Source organism: Megalopta genalis, chromosome 1 (genome assembly GCF_051020955.1).
Source record: "Megalopta genalis isolate 19385.01 chromosome 1, iyMegGena1_principal, whole genome shotgun sequence".
NCBI classification, from domain to species: Eukaryota; Metazoa; Arthropoda; class Insecta; order Hymenoptera; family Halictidae; genus Megalopta; species Megalopta genalis.
In genome coordinates, this window is record NC_135013.1 from 26,899,645 (window position 1) to 26,922,038 (window position 22,394).

At 42.0% G+C, this 22,394-nt stretch overlaps 1 protein-coding gene and 1 long non-coding RNA gene across 2 annotated transcripts in view; one reads left to right on the top strand and one right to left on the bottom strand.

Moving 5' to 3' along the window:
* LOC117220956 (uncharacterized) overlaps positions 1 to 22,394 on the bottom strand; it is a 405,009-nt gene that overhangs the window by 114,451 nt on the left and 268,164 nt on the right. The window lies entirely within an intron of this gene.
* LOC117220727 (somatostatin receptor type 2) overlaps positions 13,046 to 22,394 on the top strand; it is a 159,462-nt gene continuing 150,113 nt past the window's right edge. Inside the window, exon 1 of the mRNA XM_033470985.2 lies at positions 13,046 to 13,369. The gene's annotated coding sequence lies outside the window, so the exon portion shown is untranslated. The remainder of the gene's footprint in view (positions 13,370 to 22,394) is intronic.

Here is a 22,394-nt window from a genome sequence, read left to right on the forward strand (position 1 = left end):
TTTTATAATGAACCGATATTTATTATTGACTCTCTCGAAGATTTAAATATGTGTAATTTAGACTTGCGAATAGATACACGAATAGACTAAAGCACGGAATCGCTTCTTACGCAGGGTGATCTATATTTTTCTAGATTTTTTCAGAGAAATAATCATTTATTGGAACACAAGTATATTTTATAATGAACCGATATTTATTATTGACTCTCTCGAAGATTTAAATATGTGTAATTTAGACTTGCGAATAGATACACGAATAGACTAAAGCACGGAATCGCTTCTTACGCAGGGTGATCTATATTTTTCTAGATTTTTTCAGAGAAATAATCATTTATTGGAACACAAGTATATTTTATAATGAACCGATATTCATTATCGACCATTTCTCGAAGATTTAAATATATGCAATTTAGACTTGCGAATATATACACGAATAGACTAAACGTTAAGATAATAATATATAATAAATTTATTATACATTTACATGTTTCTCTCTCTCGGTCACGCACGATGTACCTTATAAGTAGATTGCGGATTGTGTGCATTTATGACAAAAATAGATAATTAAAATTGAAAATGACGAAAATATCAAAAGATTTTAAGGACATTGTCTTCAACTCGCTTAAATTATTGAACAGAGTAAGAAATTTCTATCTGACACATTCTTATCGCAATTGTCGAAGATAATTATTATTTTGCATAAAGATCCGCAGTCAACTTACAAATAATTATAATAAGATCAACGAGAAACATTATATTATAAGTGAAAATAAAATAAAGAAAAGTAACAAAAGCTCAACATTCTTCATCTAAGGCATTGACTTCCAGTAAAACTATGTTTAAAAACGTCTCTAAAACAACGAGATACAATTAGGTTCGAAAGTGAAACGAAATCATTACCATTCATCAACTTTCTACATCAAATATGGCACGAGCTCCCACCGTTCAATTGCTTCCAAATTTTGCACACATCATTTGTTCACAAAGTATCGCGATTTAAAGAAGGTAAATCCTAGATATCCTAAAAACCATTTTCTTTTATTTGTTCTTTTATTGAAAAAGAAAACTGGTGTTCCCGTGCGACCAGGATTGTTCGCGTCGTTTAATAAATAATAGAACGACGCGCGCCGCGTTTAACAATACCTCTGAAACAACGAGATACAATTAGGTTCGAAAGTGAAACGAAATCATTACAATTCTTCAACTTTCTACATCAAATATGGCACGAGCTCCCACCGTTCAATTGCTTCCAAATTTTGCACACATCATTTGTTCACAAAGTATCGCGATTTAAAGAAGGTAAAACCTAGATATCCTAAAAACCATTTTCTTTTATTTGTTCTTTTATTGAAAAAGAAAACTGGTGTTCCCGCGCGTCCAGGATTGTTCGCGTCGTTTAATAAATAATAGAAACAACGAAATACAATTAGGTTCGAAAATGAAACGAAATAATTACAATTCATCAACTATCTACATCAAATGTGGCACGAGCTCTCACTATTCAATTGCTTCCAAATTTTGCACACATCATTTGCTCACAAAGTGTCGCGATTTAAAGAAGGTAAAACCTAGATCTCTTAAAAATAATTTTCGATCCCTGCAGCTAAGAACCGCTTTATCCCACGGCCGAGTCGTTCGGTCGCGTCTATTAAAGAGTCGCCTCCATAAATCTTTATTCGGCGCGGCTCGACGCGGCGGTCGCGCGTTCCGCTCGCCGTGAAAAAGTTCCTCGTTCGGCGGGAAACAGATTTATGACGCAAATGAAATAAATAACACGGGGAAACGAGTCCGCCGCGATGGCAAACCGATCGCGCTCGCATTGTGGCGAACCTCGGCCAGTAGTTATGGTCCGCGCAGAGTCAGACAAGTTTACATCGTCTCGCATCGGGCTCGAATTTTTTGCGCAGGTGAGACTTCTGGCGATATTCATGATCGATTTCACTCGGACTTCCAACATACGGAAATCCTTGTTTATCGTTGTGTACCGTAATTTCTTCTCGAAATGCCAAATTTCGGGTTGCTGTGAATTTCCCTGTGCCAGTCCTACGCCTATGCAACTCATTGCTACGTCGACGCTAAGGATCGACGGAGTCGGTCAAGTGATGCGGCACGCGAGGCGAATTCTCGGTAAACAACGCGAAATTATAACGACTGGACTGTGTATTTTGTGAATGTACGATAAAAATAAGTAGACCAAGCACAAGAGAGTGTAAAAATATGTGAAGAAAAGAAAAACGCAGCCGTATCGTTTCTACCTCGATAACATAATTAAAGGGAGAAACGTACGTGTACGCAGCTTCTGTGATTCGCGATTAATTAACGCAATTTCGATTTTGCTCGGCGCATAAATATTTTCGCCCGGTTGCGTCGTTACGGAACCGTAAATCAATCAATTTAATCTTGTTATACCGGACTGTCAAAAGAAAATTGACGTCACTCGATTCCCACGTGGCGGTGGCTCTTGTGCGCGGATACAACGCGAAACCTGGCACCGAATTTGATCAAGTTTACACGGTTCGGAACTTCTCTTCGTTAATTTCGCGTGCCGGTGGCACAAAACGCGCGAGCGTTTTAACGGGTTCAAGCAAAACATAATTGATATTTTGATGCGAATAAACCGGGTTTATATACTCCGCGAGCTGCCACAATTGTGGGGGGGAAGTTCGATTTAACGGAAAGATAAATAGCGACCTGGAGATTGTGCAGTGCTGAAAATGAAGGGTCTCCGTGTTCGCGTGGACAACGCGTGCACGGCACGCTGCACTTTCGCATTCATCACGACGCCGTTCGGCCTGCGCGCGACAAAATTTGTCAGATCGGCGGACCGATCGAAAATTCCGATTAATGGAATGATAAACAACGGAACTCGAATTTTTTATTGAAAAAGAAAAACGGTGCTGCCGCGCGTACGGGATTGTTCGCGTCGTTTAACCCTTTCGCTACTACGGACCACTATAGTGGCTTTCCATATGATGCCACTGAAGTACTACGGACCACTATAGTGGCTTTCCATTTGGTGCCACTGAGGTACTACGGACCACTATAGTGGCTTTCCATGTGGTACCACTGAGGTACTACGGACCACTATAGTGGCTTTCCATTTGGTGCCACTGAGGTACTACGGACCACTATAGTGGCTTTCCATTTGGTGCCACTGAGGTACTACGGACCACTATAGTGGCTTTCTATATGGTGCCACTGAGGTACTACGGACCACTATAGTGGCTTTCCATTTGGTGCCACTGAGGTACTACGGACCACTATAGTGGCTTTCCATTTGGTGCCACTGAGGTACTACGGACCACTATAGTGGCTTTCCATATGGTGCCATTGAGGTACTACGGACCACTATAGTGGCTTTCCATATGATGCCACTGAGGTACTACGGACCACTATAGTGGCTTTCCATTTGGTGCCACTGAGGTACTACGGACCACTATAGTGGCTTTCCATTTGGTGCCACTGAGATACTACGGACCACTATAGTGGCTTTCCATATGGTGCCATTGAGGTACTACGGACCACTATAGTGGCTTTCCATTTGGTGCCACTGAGGTACTACGGACCACTATAGTGGCTTTCTATATGGTGCCACTGAGGTACTACGGACCACTATAGTGGCTTTCCATTTGGTGCCACTGAGGTACTACGGACCACTATAGTGGCTTTCCATAAGATGCATTATATTGCATAATGTTACTTCCTCTCATACTGTAAATTAAAGAGCGCATGCTAAGACGTTATAAAACACCCTGGAATACCCTTTATTTATAAATACCCTTTGGAGAAAAATTTTTTCGTTCGAAAAATTCATTCAATTCAAACAGCTTAGGTTCTCCGCCGACCGCCGCGGAGTACCGACTTCCGCTGACGATCGCCGTCGCGTAGCGTGCAGTGATGTCGCAGCGCTCTGTTCAGCAGAAGTACCGCGACGGAGAATCCGTCCGTAGCGAAAGGGTTAATAAATAATAGAACGACGCGCGCGGCGTATCGATGCCTCGCGTTTGCCGGTACGTGCACGGCATACGCGGCGAGGAATAAAAACGTGTCGGTGAGGCAGGTCGGAGCGGGAACACCCGGTAGATGGTTTAGAGCGGCAAGAAGAGAGCGTTTGAACGAGTGTAATGCTATTTTCGAGCGGCGCTCCTTGCACGTACAGGCCATCGGAGCTTTAACTCCGCGCGCTTCGACGCGGACGTTCCATTTTCTTGCCGAGCATAACGAGATTTCCGGATGTTCGGGTCGCTTTGAAAAGCGACGGCGGAACGCCCGGGAGAAGAAACAACGATAGGTCTATCAAACGGACACCGAGGATTCCCTTAATTGCTCGAGAGGTAAATTGCCGGTTTCTCTGCTCACGAATGAATAATTGCCGGCGGGAGAAAGACGGATCTCTAGGACTCAACATCCTGAATTAGTCCCGCTGTGTTTGAACCGTTCCTCTCGCGTTACACTCGTACATCACGTGGACGAATCGAGACGCATTCGGGACCTGTCGCGAGATTCTCCGTGCACGAAAATGGTGACAGTGTTCTCTACTTCACGATCATGTTTCTGGATATCATGTTTGACGCACTGCAACAACTGCAACCCTTTAAATGCGAGGTCGTGATCGTCGTGTTGAAAATTACCAAGTTTGACGAGATGCACGGTCTCTGTAAAATTATTTTCGGAGATGCTGTTTGCAGCTGAATGAACTTCGATCCTTTCCCTTTAATTTGAGAAAGTCGCAGCGCTTAATATCGCGTAATCGTGATGTAAAAGTCGCGACAGTAGAAACAGTGGTACGGCGAAGCTAGTCAAAGAGCCATCGGAAACGAGCCACTTTTGGTGCACTTTCATTCCTCGACTTTCAAACTCGTGCAATCCGACCGCGGCCGCCATTTGTTTGCCGTTCGCGCGCGAGATCGTTTCCCTCTATTGGAAATGGGTAGATAAATAAAAGCAAAACGCAGTGAATTAAACTTATCCCTTTTAGTTTATTAATTTGATGTACGAGGAAGGACCGTCTTTACTCTCCTGATTGCTCCAGGAGACTGAAGACTATACACAAAGACGAAACCAAAAACGTCACCTAAAGACAAAGAGCACTCTGTTCTATATACATATGAAATCATTGTTTATCTAATGGTACTCTGGCGAGACTCTCGGCGTCGATTCGTTTTTGTAACTTATATGCTAGAAGGAAAAACTTCTGAGTATTTAAAAGAGAGAAAATAATCCAATACCCGCAATAAAACCTTCGTCGAAATTAGCTTTCGACGAAGGAAATTAGGCTCGTAACGTGGATTGCGTCCCGTCCAAGATGCCGCATTTTCTCGCCGTAAGTTCCTCCATCACGGCGTCGTACGTCCGCGCCGCTATTTATTCAAGCGTCGATTGCGATGCCCGGGTCCGCCGCGGGTAAACCTAATTCGGCCGCCCGTTAAATCGATCGGGTTTATTGCGAAACCGTGTCGGCGGCTAATTTTATCGGTGTCATTGTGTGACCCGCAGGAGTGCCGAGACCTCGCGCCGTCGAGGCCCGAAATCGGGGACATAACTAGATTGAAAGCCCCATCGGTTAATTGCATCCCGAGGTGCACACCTGCTGACTGGTCCTGAATCTCCCACAGCCTGATCGCAGCCTGGTCTCGAAGCGGCGGAGATTAGTGTCCAGTGAAGACGTAAAACAGACGGATCTGAACGACCCGATCTCGCCGCTTAAACGAAAGACGTGCGCATGTATTAGGTCTACCGGAAAGTTCTGTCCGTTTTTGAATCGAAATATAACACAATTTTCATACATTTAATAAGATTTATTGTAGAATATACTTTCCATCGTTACTTATGACTTCTTGCCAGCGCGATGGCAACTTGTAAATGCCATTTTGAAAAAATGATTTATTTTTAGAGGCGAAGAACTCGACTAGTGCTTGGTTGACGTCGGCTTCAGTTTTGAATTTTTTTCCTGTAAAAAGTTTTGCGAAGAGAGAAACAAGTGATAATCGGAGGGTGCTAGGTCTGGGGAGTATGGTGGATGCGACAGAATTTCCCAGCCTAGCTCTGCGATTTTCTGACGAGTCGCCAAAGCAGCATGTGGTCTGGCATTATCATCGGTAGCCATGTTTTCGCGATCGCGTCTCACTTGATAATGACATGAGACATCTTTGTGTCAGTTTATTTAGGAGAGCACATGTGTGTAAATGCAATGATAAAGAGAGATAGTCGTATATATCTCAAATCAACATATGCATATGGATTGAAAATTGAAGTGACACTATCGGACAGAACTTTCCGGTAGACCTAATATTTCTACGGGAAGAACGCGCCGCGTGTCGCGTGTCCTCACTTCCGAGATATTGTCGCCTAACTTTATAATTTTATAAACACTCGGAGAGCGGTACATTTTTACGACTGTAGCATTGACGATGTTCATAATTTTATAAAAATTCTAACCTACATTCGGTAATTTTTCAAAACGTATTTTCGAAGGTATTTCTTGCAGATTTATCAGCCTTTCCTGTCGATCCCGATGTAACAACAATTCAGTTTATTCAATTGCTGAAAATTGAGTAATTAGAGAACGATTTTTAAATACTCTGGATCAAAATTGACCCAGCCATCGCCACGCGGCAGTTAACATTCTCATCACGGCTAAAAAATGTCGACTTTCGCTTTAACAATTGAATTATCTTTCGTTTCTATAAAATAAACATGAACGCACATACGAATCAAAGTCTGCTTTTTGCAAAGACTCTTAACAAAGTCTTTTGTATGAATCCTTTTATTTTAACCATCTTTTTTACAGCTTTTAAGAATATTAAACCAAGCTCTTATATTTCTCAGTGTACGTACACGATGTCTTCTTTGCACGGCACTTTTTACACGGATTTTTTTCTGGAACGTATCTACCGCGTAAAAACAGAATTGGATGTAAATACGTAAAAAATGTCCAGTCTCACTTGGCGTCCTGCGTGGACCGCGCCAAGTGCCGTTGCGAGACATCCTCCAGCCGCACCCGAGCAATAAATTAGTCAAAGAGACACTGAAGAGACTCTAAAAAATGGCATCGCCCAAACCGCCCGCAGCCTAAACACAAACTGTAGAGACGACGGAACAACGCACGCGTCGCGAACATTGTTGCCGTGAATTCCCTCCAACGTCGCGTGACTCCATCGTGACGTCACGGATGAGCAGTTCAGCGGAGTAGGGGGAGAGAGAGAGCAGCGACCAATCGCAACGCGAGAGGATCCCTGGCAAACCTACTGCCCTCTATCCCGACTCTGCTCAATTGTTCATCCGTGACGTCACGGATGGATCACGTGACATTCGAGGCAATTCACGGCAACGCTGGACAAGACAATCGGGATGACCGATTAACGTTCTCGTTATCTGGCAACCTGGCCGAAAAACAGCGCGTCTTCGCGAGGCGAAGGCAATCCGTTTTGCTGTGTCGGATGCTTGCTAACCTATTGCGGGAAGTTCCCCGCGAACTGCAGAAGTACTCACCAAAGTGAATTAAAGCTTACGCCGTACTGGGAAGGATTCTGTGCTTTATCGCTCGGTCCCGTGGCACCGGAGCTTGCGATTCTCGAACACACACACACAAGCGGCCAAGTTTCGAACCGCCTTCGGAATCGATGGAAACAGAGATATGCTTTGTTAAGCCGGCCGGCTTAGCCCACCGCAAATAATTGCGTTACTTCGAATATTGCGGGAACCACGTGCGGCCGCGAACGAAAACGCGACGCGAGAAATATAATACTCTTGCAGATCGGCGAGCGACGCTACTCTGATCTAGCTCGCGCGCGGCGGACAACCACCAACAGTTCATTACATGATTAATTCTTGGATCCGCGAGAACCGGGCACGGTCGGACACGCGTAAAAGGGAGTGTGCACGTGTTTAAACAATAATTCGACCGCCTACGCAGCCGGCGAGCTTAAAGCTGCCCTAAAGGGGATGCTTGCGCGCGTCGGATCGGAGAGCAAGGCTCCTCCGATTGAACGCGTGTCTCCGAGGTGGGTCTGTGTTACATTTTGCTCGAAATTCGGTGAACAGCATAATATGATTCTACGGTCTCGGTTGGCCACTGTAGCGTGAACTGGTTGCAGAGATTTCGTCCGTGATAGATCTTGAAATTGGGAACGACCTGAATCTATCAACAGTGGCAGAAGAAACACCGCTATTCTACGGCAGGTACGATGATAGACTGTGAAACCATCGAAACAAGCTAGCAGAAAATCTGCTTCACGATAGCAGCAGCGCTTCGAGATTGAAAAAGAATAAAACGCTCTAAAAATAATAAAAAGTAAAATGTTTGATCACACATCGTGAAATCACTCATTTCAATCTGTAAATATAAGCTCGATTGTGTATAACTAGCATTGTTATACAATAAATATGGTATGACAAAAATAATAATGAAATAATTTAATATATTGTTACTATAAAAAATATTTTATTAAAATCGAGTTAACCCTTTGCACTCGAAGCCACTTTAACTGTAAATCTAAAATCATCTTTCTGACTTATAGTGCTTTCATTTTACAAGACAAAGCGCATTTTATGCGTACGAAATTTAGTCTCGCGATTCATACAACGGTTACACTTTCAATAATGTTCGAAATCTAAACTTTGATAATATAAAAATTATCTTGGAACGTGATTTAATAATTTTTTAGTGGTGCCTCAGAGTCGCCACTCGAGTGCAAAGGGTTAATGAATATACTCCTTTTTTCAATGGAATTATTTAGTTTCTATAGTGTATCGCAAAATAGGTGCTAAAAATAGGGCAAGCACCTAAACATTAACTATATTATCGTACAATGATATAAATTTTGTCTAAATGTCATTAGACAGATTGTATAAACAAATTGGATTAAAAAAAAGAAAGTAATCGATCTCAAAGAGAAAAAGAACCAGCACTTCGGGTGTTTGAAGCTTATGGAAGAAGGCTGAGAGAATGGCCGAAACGTAGTTCATTCTTATCTCTCATTATCTTTATTTCAGCCTTGAAATTTGGTCATTTAAAAAATGACCGGACGACCTACCAAATATATATATAGTATACAGAGATATACTATAGTAGAGGTGCATATATATACTATATAGAGTATATAGAGGTATATTATAGTAGAAATAGGTATAACTTTAAACCGCGCGATCTCGGAAAGCCGGAAATGTAACAGACCCTTATTCGAGATTCGCATTCAATTACGAAGTTCGAATTCCATTACCGACTTCTTCGGAGATACAACCTGTCCCCGGCGATAAACCACGGCTCGAGGTGTAACAGGTAAGCCTTGTGCAGCAGCTGGCTCTCAGACCGCTGAAAATTTCACGAAGAGGAAGCGTCGCCTTCGAGGCCGCAGTTTTTACGGTGTTGTTTGTTATAATGATCAGCTAGGGCTGTTGGTGGTCGCCATCAGGATCGTTTTGCGTCATTTATTGTGATTTCGATTCGTTTAATATTACTTTAAGCAATTCATTTGTGCTTTAAGATTCTCTCTCTCTCTCTCTTCTAGTTATTAAACATTTTGATCGAACAGAAATATTAGAACGAATACGTGACATTAATCGAAATAGGAAACAAGTTTGCGAGTTGGTTACTTGCGAAATTAAATTGACATTTTTTTATTCGATATTTTTCATAAAACTATGATACTTATGTATCGATTCTCATTATCGTTTTGTTAATTTCTAAATAATATTACACGCTACTGTGAAATAAACTTTTAACGCACAGATTCCAAAATTTTTTATATTTATTTAATAACTTACCAGGAAATAGGAAGTCTTTTTTATAAAAGTTCATCAGGAAGGAATATTTTGGTGAACGAAACATTTTAGTACAAATAGAGTACTAGTCAAGATGCAAGATACTTGTTTATTTCAAACCCTGATAAACATGGTGTCCCATAATTATGTTAACACCCGGAAAGGAGTGATTCCAGAGGTCATTTGAAGTAACTTTTTCCTTAGCGAAAATACAATCCGCTGCTTGGTTTACGAGTTATTAACGAAAAACACTGACCAATGAGAGGCGAGCTCCCCTAGCGCTAGGCGGCCAAGCCAATCAGCGGAACTGGACTTCGACCGCTCGTTGGCTCGGCCGCCACGCGCCAGCCGAGCGCGCCTCTCATTGGTCAGCGTTTTTCGTCAATAACTCGTAAACGAACCCGCGGATTGCATTTTCGTTAAGGAAAAAGTTTCTTCAAATGACCTCAGGAATCAGCCCTTTCCAGATGTTAACATAATTATGGAACACCCTGTATTACCTATAATATGGATATTTGATCGGACCGAGAACGGCACGATGCTAGCACGGCACTGTGAACGTGACATAAAATAATCGGACGGAGACCGTCTCAGGAACGGCTCTACAATATGTCTCGCCCCTTGATTATCTGAGAAATGTGACTCCGATCATCGCTCGAGAGTATTTGTTTACCTTCGCTGGCTCGGCTCGTTGGACCGCGTATAGGAACGACGGCACAGGTATCTGTACACGTGATCGCACGATCTCACTTTGTCCTTGATCGCGACCACGAGGAATCGATAGGTCACGTTGTCGTTGTCGCGAGCGACGTCGGCGGAACGCGGCCGGAGATAAAGCCGCTCGTCGAGAGACTTGAGACGTCTACGAAAGAGCCGGTTCGAAGAAAGTGTATCTTAAATTTTATGATCGCCGAATACGGTGTTCGACGCCCTTATCCCGGCTTCGCAGGATCAAATCGTAGCAGCGGCTGACTGAGGACTTTCTCGATGGAATTTCTAATGCGGCGAGTGTTCTATGAAGATGTGCCAGTGTCAAAGGGATCTTGTGGCCCTTGGAGGGCAGCATCAATGGTTTACGAATTCTCTCAAGGACTCCGAGGCTTCCGGATACCGCGGTGGATTCCTCCGAGAACAAGCAGTCTGTTCTTGATCAGAGTTCTCTTGTACAGTCGTGGTATTTTCGAGAACTGTCCGATATTAATGTACACATTTTTGTCATAAATGCATAAAATCCGCAGTCCACTAAACAGGTATGCAGAGTGTCCTATAATTATGTTAATAGCCGGAAGAAGGTGATTCCTGAGGTCATTTGAAGCAACTTTTTCCTTAGTGAAATTGCAATCCGCGGCTTTGTTTTGGAGTTATTGACGAAAAACGCTGACCAATGAGAGGCGAGCTCGGCTGGCGCGAGGCGGCCGAGCCAATCAGCGGAACTGGGCTTCGACCGCTCATTGGCTCGGCCGCTTAGCATTAGGCGAGCTCGCCTCTCATTGGTCAGTGTTTTTCGTTAATAACTCGTAAACCATGCAGCGGATTGCATTTTCGCTAAGGAAGAAGTTATTTTAAATCTCCTCAGGAATCATCCTTTTCCATGTGTTAACATGATTACACCCTGTATAAGATATAATAGGAAATGCAGGTTTGATTAACCTGGAAGCCATCTGAAAAGCGGTATTTATTATTCGATGTAAGAGATAATTCTTCGAGATAATCGGTAGATTGAAAATTTGTATGTGCTTCGATCCGGACATAAAAGGGTTTGCAGTCCAAATTTTCAGCTTTCCGCTAGTCGAACACACCCGTTTGCAAATCAAATTCATCCTTTCGAATCCACCTTCCCAAACTCGATTAAATTCACTCAAGCTTTTATAATCAACAGAAAATTTGTGTTAAAGTGAAATAACATAAACAAACATATAATATATCATTAGAGTATGTAATTTATTTGTAAATTGTTTATCCTGTTTACTGTTTTGTGAAGGTAGTGAAAATAATGGCGTTCTTCAATCCCCAAGTGCTTTTCTTCCAACAGAAACAAGTAAAATAAGTTTGACCAGCTTATAAGGTCCGCTGTGCGACCAATTTGCTCGACACAGCATCGGAATGATTGCGAAAACCCACGTAGAAGTACTAAAATATTTACCCTTACACTTTCTTTCGTATGGCCAAACGCCGCTCTTACAAGGGGAACTTACGGTCGTGGGATTCGCTTTTGAAACGAGAGCAGGTTACAGTTACAGTACATATCTAATAGCAAAATGTTAAATACAAAAGTTACATGTTTTCAAACCGAAAATACAACTATTATAGTTTCTCTTCGTTGATCGGTTTAAAGGTCGTTTGGAGGATAACTTTGTTTCTTCAAATGGAAAACTGTATTTTACTTACAGATTTTTATTGAAATATTTTTTCATCAGATTTCATCTTACAGAGATATTTAATAAAATTTACAATTTTATAAATGAAGAATCGCAGTGTTATATATGGTTTGGAGACGCAAGCCACTACTGCGACTATTTATGTTGCAATAAAAGCAACGTGGAAAAGTGAAATTGTTATTGATTCATCAGCATTCAGTTATAAACAAGATAAAAGAGTTTCATGACTACACGAATTGTTCATAAGTAAACAAATTTTCCATTTTATTAAATATCCCAGTGAGATAAAATTGATTCTTTTTTGAAATCGAGTAACTCTCTCTCTCCCTCTCTCTCTCTATTGTATTAAAAATTCCTCCCGAAAATTTGTTGTTCCCGTGACATCTAGATTTCAAGTTTTCAAACGAGCATCCTGTACGTGTTATCTACACGATCGCGTGCAAACTTGCGATCGAAACATCTTAAAAAAGAAAAACCATTTTGAAAAATCCCATTAAACTTTTTTAGTATTAACTATATACCGTAACATTAACCTGCTCTCGTTTCGAAACTCGCTCTCGCTTCCCACGACCGTAAATTCCGCTTGTTAGCGAAAATCGCAAAGAAACGACGCACCCCGCGTGGATCCATCGATCAGATTCCGAAAATGAAATTTCCGGCTGCGCGAAGGTGAAAAGCTGTTCCCCGTTCAATTCGTGGAGCATCCCCCGCGATGGGACATCGGTTCGCGAGCGAGGAGGGCCGGTGATCCGAAGCAAGCAGGGAGAAAGGGCCGAGGGTCTGGCTTTAATTTAATCGGGCGAGTGGCGTCAAGGATCGGCGGGGGGCGCCTGCGCAGCCGTCGTACGTCCCTGGACCACCGACCGCCTAGTAGCACGCGTCGACGTCGGCGTCGTGGTTGTCGTCGTGGTGGTGTACGTTGTCGTCGTCGCGACGCCCAGTGACCGTGCCGCGATTCTCGAGCAGTGCGCGTCCACACGTCGCGACGACACGGCTCCTATCGTCGGTCCCTTCGTCGGCCACCGGTGACTTTCGATCCGTCGTCGACGACGCTCTCGAACGCGTTCACCCCTTTGTGCACGTGACACTGTTGCTGTCGGCGCGCATAAATCATCTGCGTCCCGGCACCACCATCTCGGCCAGCGTCCCTCCAAAACAGCGTCCACGGCTTGCACCGCGATGCCACGGACACGTTGACCCACGCTCGACACCCTCAGCGATCACCGAAGGTAAGGGTGAACAGCCGGCGTCCCACGCCAACGCTCCAAACCACCCTAAACTTTCGAATTTACCGGGTCACCGAGAGTCGTCTCGCGGTTTCGGTCGGCGGGATGGAATTTTTGGGACGGTTCCGTTTACGAGACGAAACCCTTGCCCTAACAGCGCCTTCGGGATTACTATGACTACGCATTCTTCGGGTCGTAAGAATTTCTTGGACAAAAGAGAAAATTTATGTTCGTTGCGTGCCTACGTTTACGTGAGTTCTTAAATATATTGCTAATAAAAAGGAACAGAATTTTATTCTGGCTTTAAGGGACGAAATAACATTCTTAACGTTAGTAATATCAAACCAGTCATAATGACCAGTTTCTGATTTTTCACTTCACTGTTCCTGATATTGTACGAATATTTCTATTGGAATTGTTTTGGAGAAATTGCTTTATCCAAACATATATTGTAATATACATAAAATAACAGAAAGCGTGCGAAATTTAAATAAATACAATTTTGTCATTGTCATAGAATAATGTACATCATTTGTATTTTAGGGCAAGGTAATTCTATTGTTAACAGGTTATTTTGTTTTATTATTAATTGTTAGAAATCTCCAATACGAGTCAGGGGTTGCCAAGAGGTTAATTAACCCCTCGTCGTACCATTATCTTCACAGTTACGTCAATTAAAACTTATTCGATTGTAATAATTTCATAGAAAAGAAAGCAATTTATATTTATCGTGTGCCCGCATTTGTTCGAATGTTAGAATATCGTTAATAATAGTACAACATTTCATTCCGACTTTAACAAACAAAATGACATTCATACCTAAGAGTTTATTATTTGACACCTTCGTCACGAGTCGGACTTGTCCAAGTACGGCAAAGGGTTGATAATATACGTTCGGATTTACGACTATTCGTCAACATTTTTTCAATAATATTCTCAGGGTAGTTTCTGCAGTAAATGATAGAACGTTGTAGATCCTTCGAGCACGTGTGATCAAGCACATGATCTTGAATACAATAATATCGTTCCCTGAGAAGAATGAAAATAGTTTCCCTCCATGAACCGGATTTTATAAGCATCGAATCTTCGTGTACATTTCGATTCTCGAAGTACAAGTCTATTCACAGGTTTCGTACCGTATTCACCGACGTTTCTGCGTGGCATGAATTGAATTGTATACCGTTCGTGTTTTATGTACATGCGGAAAGTTCTCTTCACAAGAAGTTGATTGATGCTCTCGACTCTCTGGTGGTTGTTCAGTTGCTAGAAAGAATTCCGAAGCTCCTTAATCATTCATCGGACGAATGATGCGAAGCGGTTTCTACGCAATGTAAATTTCATTTCACAGCGTTCTTCGAGCGCGGTAGATTCATCTTGAACATGTATGCAGGAATTTGTGCAGGAATATGTAGGATTCGTGCAGAACATATGCATGACTTTTATCTCGATCATTATCGAATGATACATTGAAAAGATTTCTCGGATTCTTCAACGGTAGGACGAATGAAGGAAAAATCGAACTGAATTTTATTTTTACCCTCAAGCAGGCTGACGATTTTCTATCTTACCGTTAAGAACGAATAAAAATACAAAAAGTTAGTAAAACTGTTTAAGATTTTGATTGCAACATTCGCGACTCTCTTGTCAATACCCTAACAGGTGGAAGTTTGGTTCAATTTAAGCTGTAACATACAATATGAAATTCAATGCAAACGAAGATACTATCGTTTTATATTATACAAATTATTAAATAATTATTATACAAATTATTATACAAATCCCAAATAAATATGTTACCGAGATGAAGATTGATAGTGTCAAATAACGTTTTAATTTGTATTAACCACTTGCACTACGATATTGAGTCAGACTAGCGACGAACATTTCACACATAATTTACTAAATATATCAAACCTAATATTAAAGTCTAAGAATAAAGGTAAAATACAAGAAACAAACATTCTCTCGTTCTACCAAGGAAATGATTAATGACAAAAAATTGCTAGTTAAGGTAAAAGAGATCGTAGAGCAATAGGTTAATATACATTAATCACTTAATGTTTGTATATCTTAAATTTTAAATACATAATAATTGATTTATATTTTCCGGCAAAAGATGGTTCCATTTTACAATATTTCTCAGATAATACACGTGTATCGAAAACAACGGGTACCCATATATTACCTCTTTATTTCGATACACGTGTAACCGGGTACAAAGGAGTGTACGGCTGAAAACATGGATACATTAATTACTCGCTGACACGTGCACATCTGAATCCTTCTTACGCGTTCTAAGTCGTGATCTCTAATAAACCCGTTATGTCGCAACAAGGTCCCAAACATGACTAGCTAAAGATCCGACATTTCATGCGAGACTAGCATAGATATATGTTCCTAAAAAAAGAAAGTCGCGCGTGAATAATTCATACGCTTATAGCTGATCGTTTTGCGTCGTTCGCGCCATAAATATTGCACGGGCCGCGTCCGACGCGCGGCGTTTGAAGCTTCCTGTCATCGTCGCGCGGAATTTCTATCTACAAGCTTACTCGCGCGAAACGTCGCCGCGTCGGCTGATCGATACCGAGGGAAAAATTCGTCCGCGGCCGAAAAATTCCTCGCGATGGAAATCTTGGACGCCGAGCGGCGGCGTCGCGACGCGCCGCGTCGCTGCGTCCCCTCGCGTTTCCGCCGCTGCCAGCTTCGTCCCGTCCGTCGACTGTGCTCCACGCGCGCAAGATTATTAACAGAGAAAAGAGATTATTAAAAAGAGAAAATTGGCAGAAATTTTTCGGCCAGGGAAATACCGAAAAGAAAAGACCAGAAAATACCGTTCTCTTTCGGTGTTTTTAGGCCCCGCGTGATCTCGGCGCTTCTCTCCAATCGGCCACTGCGTTGATTAAGGTAGAAACGTACTAATGTCAACGTCACGTGAAATCACATGAAATCATGTCACATTTGAAAAATGCGAGCTTACGTATTTCCATGGCTTTAAATTTATTAGCAACAGACCAGGATCACGTCGCGCTGTTCATATGTGGTCACGCGTGATTTCAATTTCACGTGACATTATGCAGTAAATTCTCCTAAATTATCCCTCAGCTTGTATATGATTTATCATTTATAATTATAAAGTGTTTATAATTTCAAAGTAATTTTTCTCTCCAACGGAAACGACCGTGTTCAAAATTGTTTTGAAAACTGGAAATGTGACTTTTATGTGTTATATTGTATTACGTTACGATGAATTATGTAGGTTGAATTTATTAACAGGTTCAATGATATGGAATACTAAATTTTGTAGAGTATGAAATTTTTTATTTGATCTGTCAAATTAAACTTGATGCTTTCTCACACGTTTAGTAAGTAATTCTTCCATTTCGTGTTGGGATTCCATGATTTCGATTTCAAAGTTCAAGAGCTCTTGCAATAATTTTTGAAATGGACTAGGATAGTTATATTTATTTATATGTGGGCTTGAATAGTTAGAAATGCGTGTGTGTAATAATTTGAAATGGACTAAAATAGTTATATTTATTTATATATGAACTAAAATAGTTAGAAACGCAATAGAAGTGGACAACTTGAGAAGAAGAGATATATTATTTATTATTATAGGTATTTCCAAAATATTTTATGAGTATTTGTAACTTTGAAATCCAAATCATGAAAATCCAACAAGAAATACAAGAATTATTTATTGAACGTGTGAGAAAGCATCAAATTTTATTTGGCTTAAGATCAAATAAAAAATTTTATATTCTACGAAATTTGGTATTCTTCTCTTTTGCAATATTTTCAATTAAGCCATGCAGGAATTGAAATTCGTCTTTGATCAGCCTGAAATATGTGTATGAAATCCACTAGGATATTCTAATTCTCTTACTAAATGGCTATATTCTTCCAAATGTTCCCTCTTCGCATTTATTTTGTGCACCCAAGATCCACGTCCCTTATTCTGTCAAATTAGAGATGCTGCAATATTTTTTTATATCTTTTTCTCAATCGGATGATCTAATGCCCGAGCTCTCATGCTCCATCGTAAACGATGCATTACAAAATGGTAAAATTGTTACAGCTTCACGGTAGCATGTGATTTCACGTAACAATATGTTTATATCAATATGTTTTTTTGTTTTCTAATAACGCCACGTGCTGTCACATGATTTCACGCAATCTCACGTGATACAACATTGCTACGTTTCCACCTTTGGCAGCACTTCGTTGTCGTCCCCACCACCGCGAGAAGCATTGAAATCGCACGAGACCTAACGACACAGTGCCGCGGGCACTTGTTGAAAAAAAGCTTTGATATTTTCGAGTTGCTGAAAACGTAAAACACACACGCGGGGCTCTCTATCGGAAAACAATTTCTCTTCGGAGGATTCGGAACTTGTTTTGATGTTGCGTCACACGGCGCGGCGGACGATAACCATTAAGAATGAAATGAAATGTGAAAAAGTATGAACTTTTAAATTGAAAATAGCTCTGCAACTCCTTCATTTGTTAATGCTAATACGTGTAATTCATTGCTGTCTCTTTTTTGTTCCTATTATAAAAGGAATAATTTAAGATATTGGAAATCATTTATAATTTCAAAGTATGTAATTTCTATTTTCAGTGAAATGACCGTTTTCAAAATTGTTTTGAAAACTGGAAATGCGACTTTTGTGTATTACAATGATCAATGAATTATGTAGGTTCTATTTATTAACAGGTTCAATTTGTTAACTGGTTCAATTTCTCATATAATCCACAACGTGAATAATGGTATCTGCATAGTGGAGCCAGTTACTGCGTTTGTTAAACTATTTATTTTTGGGTATAATTAATTTCATATTTGTTAAATAAGACATGATACATTTTTTTATTCTTTGATTTTCTTCATTTTTGAAGGAAAAAATTGAACATGTCTTATTCGACAACTATAAACTTAATCGTCCGTTAATTATTACGAAAATAATTAATACCAAAATGATAATACTTTCATCTGTTTCCCGAGATTAAACTGAAAGCACAGTAATTGGTCACTTCACAGTAACCAGCTCCACTATCCTCGCTTCTTCGTAACATGTTCGAACAAGTTGTTTCCTGTTGCATATGATTCAGTATTCCTTTTCGCGGTTGGAAAATTCAAAAATAATTCAAGTCGTTCGATCTAATTTTGAAACATGTTAGTCGCGTTTGAAAAGGCATGCTTTAATCCATGAGCGTATATCGTTCGCGACTAAAGTAAGGCATATCGAGCAACGCTGATCGTCGTGCCACATTTTCGCCAAATCGATGGAAAATAACACGATGCGATTTTAACGTCGGCGGAACGCGCGCACTTCCGTTCCTCGATCGCATCTCGTCGCGTTTAATTAACGTTCGCGGCATGATTTTTCGCGTTCAGTTAGGCCGCCGACTCCGCGAACGCGATCCCATTGATTCGCGCCAACGCGGAAACGCACTGTTTCCAGTTCAAGATGCAAATGCGCGACAGGTATATGGAAAAAAACGGGCGACCTTGTTCCTCCCGCGCTCGATAGATGTTTCCATCGCGGAGCCGCTCGAAAACATGCACGCTCTCGGTCATCCCGGCACTCCGCTTTTCTTCCCTTGCCGTTTTCTGGGTCGTTTGTTACCGCGCCGTCGCGCTCTGCGTAGCTACGCGTCTCCTCGTTCGATCTCTTTTTTCGCGTTTTCGTCATTTTCCCTTTTCTCCCGCTCGCTGGTCGGTTATTGGGCTGAACACGGGCCCGGCTCCCTTCGCAGCGGTGCGTTCGCCGTGTCGTTAACTGCAGAACACCGTGTGCACGTGACAGACGGCACCACCGTGAGTTAAAGCGACTGGAAAATGCGTGCTCTTGCGCGATTCCTCGCCTGAAACTCTGGACAAAGAAAATTAAAATTGCTTTAAAGGATTTTCATTTTCCCAGCTAAATTTGTATCGGAATATTGCCTCAGCGACGGAATCGTGTCGCCTAAATTATACCAGTCTTTTTATCGTTTTATTCACATAATGGAACGTGTTTCAGAATTGTATAAAAATGTCTTTCGCAGATTCATGAACATTGCGGTTATGATTATTAGTGAACTGCGGATCTTTGCGCAGACTGAAAATGTTTCACATTCGTTTCAGAAAACCGGGTAGACGTTTGTTTCTTCTCTTAATGATCATGATAGGTAACAAAAAAATGGAGTCGAGTCTTTAAAACCTTCCAACACTTTTTCAGTTTCATATCTCGCGTACTCTTTCACGTCAATCATTCTCGAATGATTAAACTGCGGATTTTATGCGAAATGAAAATGTTCCGCATTCGTTGCAAAAATACAGGAGTGACTCATGGATTTCTAACCTTCTTCTTTAACCCTTTCGCTACGGGCGGATTTTCCGCCGCGGTACTTCTGCTGGACGGCGCGCTGCGACATCGCTGCACGCTACAAGACGCCGATCGTTGCGGGGGTACCGCAGCGGAGAACCCGCCCGTAGCAAAAGGGTTAATCCAAATGAAGTTAAACAAAATTGAAAGAAATAAGGCATATCTATTTATCCGTTGTTGAGAGAAAAATAAGGTGAATTAGCTTTCTGCAGTAAGCACTGACTTTATTCGCTACAAACGATAGTGGCCTGTAGTATCTGGGTGGCATCTTATGGAAGGCCACTATAGTGGCCCTTAGTACCTCGATGGCATCTTATGGAAGGCCACTATAGTGGCTCTTAGTATCTCGATGGCATCTTATGGAAGGCCACTATAGTGGCCCTTAGTACCTCGATGGCATCTTATGGAAGGCCACTATAGTGGCCCTTAGTACCTCGATGGCATCTTATGGAAGGCCACTATAGTGGCTCTTAGTATCTCGATGGCATCTTATGGAGGGCCACTATAGTGGCCCTTAGTACCTCGATGGCATCTTATGGAGGGCCACTATAGTGGCTCGTAGTATCGAAAGGGTTAATAACTTTAATGGCATGAAAATGGTGTATTTGAATCCTCTCATTGTTTTAATTTCGCTGCTGCTTCAAGTCGCGCCTACTGTTCCGGCCGAATCGCGGACCGCGGGTCAACGCACGTTCGACATTCGATGTACGCCGTCTCGCCGTTTTTGTCGAATAAACGGCGAGGCGGCAAGACAATAACCCGATCGACGTGCGTTGGCCGGACCGTCAAACGCTCGCCTCGGCCGTTGTAAACACGCGGCGTTTTTGCCTTAGGAGGCAATGACCCGGCCTTCGACACCTGACGATGCTTCTCCTTGAACATCGGCCAGGTGTCTATATATACTTGCCCCCTAGCCTGACACGCTGTACAATTGCTGTCGTGTGGCACTTTTGGGGCAAAGCAAACCACAAAATTCCTTACACGGACGCGGAGTTAAGACTGGGTCTTCCGTACCCGGCCTAATGACCGATAAGAGAAGGCGTTGGTTTACCCACGTTCGAACCCCTCGTAGGTGTTCCGTCGGGGGGTGGGTACTAAATTTCTTGTGTACGCCAGATCTGGCGAGGAAACATATCTGCGCCACTTTCGCGGTGGCCAGATTTGCAATAAATGTCTATATATACTGCCGCAAATTTGATAACGGGGGATTTTTTGGTAGACAACGTTATCGCATATAGACCAGTATTATTCAGCGCCCTTGCGCCTATACGAAGCCGTGCTTCCATTTCGTAGCCTCAGTGAAGCCGTGCTTCACTTCGTAACAAATTCGTAGCCGTGCTCCAAGAATTGTAAACGAGGACTGTGGAGTCCAACAAATATATCGTTGTCGTCTCCTCACGACTTCCGGCGGTTATTTTGTGCCGTGCGCAACACCTACTAATTTTTGTTATAAACGCATCAAATCCGCAGTCTAATTATTATAGCGAAGAAAACTGTTCGGTACACTTCTCTTAACCCTAGAAAGATAACCATATGACAACGTACGTAAAAGATAACCATACGCTTCAGAGGCGCATGCTTTTCTAAGGCGTCAATTTTATACTAACAATGGATATTTATTTAAGTTAATCTAGTCATTTTAAAGGTTTGGCATTATTGTCAAAATAAAATGCATTTATATTATATTTTTTTATATTTTAAGTAATTTTAAACTTAAATCACTAGACCTCTATGAAAAATTAACAAAAATCAACAGCCTTCGCAGGCGCCTCTGCGACGTAGGTTATCTTTCTCGGGTTAATCAGTTAGGGTCTAAAGCACTCTTTAAAGAAGTCTTTAAAGCATAATACATAAAAGATTGATTACCATGTCCTAAATTTCCATAATTTCTTCTATAAGTCTCGAACCGCAGTTAGTCGAATCGCAATTAGTATACATCAAATTCTCACGGCGCAAGCTGTGCTTTAATCAACATATGTTCCACTTAAATGCAATTCAATTGACCTTGGATATTAAACCTTCGATTAAACCTGATCGATAAGAATCCTCGTTTTCGTCCGAGGAAAATCGCGGGATCGGCCCGAGGCGAACCGAGTCAGAAAATGCGACTGCCGAGAATTCGCGAAAAAAAGGCTGTTCAAAACGAACGCGACGGTTTCATCACGAAAATGGGAGGCCGTATTCTATCGGAACGATTCCCGGGTATGGGATCGTGTTTCAGAAGTTGGATGCCCGAGTTCTGGAGGGTCCGGGACACCGTTGAACCGGCGAAATCGACGAGGGGCACGTGTCACAGGAAACGGCCCGATTCCGCAACGGAAGGGGAGAAATAAGAATCCGCGGGAATGGAAATCGAAGCGGAATCGGGCCACCGATTGGAGTAGTAGTACGGACGATCGAACGGGTTCCTTTACTCCGGTCGAATCAGTAATTTATCGAAACCGGACGAGACGCCACTCGCCGGCCGAGTGGACGCAAGAAAATCCGAGCATCTTCCAATATCCCGTGGGGTCCGAGAGGAAGGACGACTTCGATTCCTCCATTAGGTTTATGCAAACACTCGTCACCGTGCGAGCACATATTTCTCCTCAATTAATCGGCGATAAATCGTGGCCCTTGTCGGGCACGTGACTCGCATCCGGGGCTCCCAGCGAATTTACGAA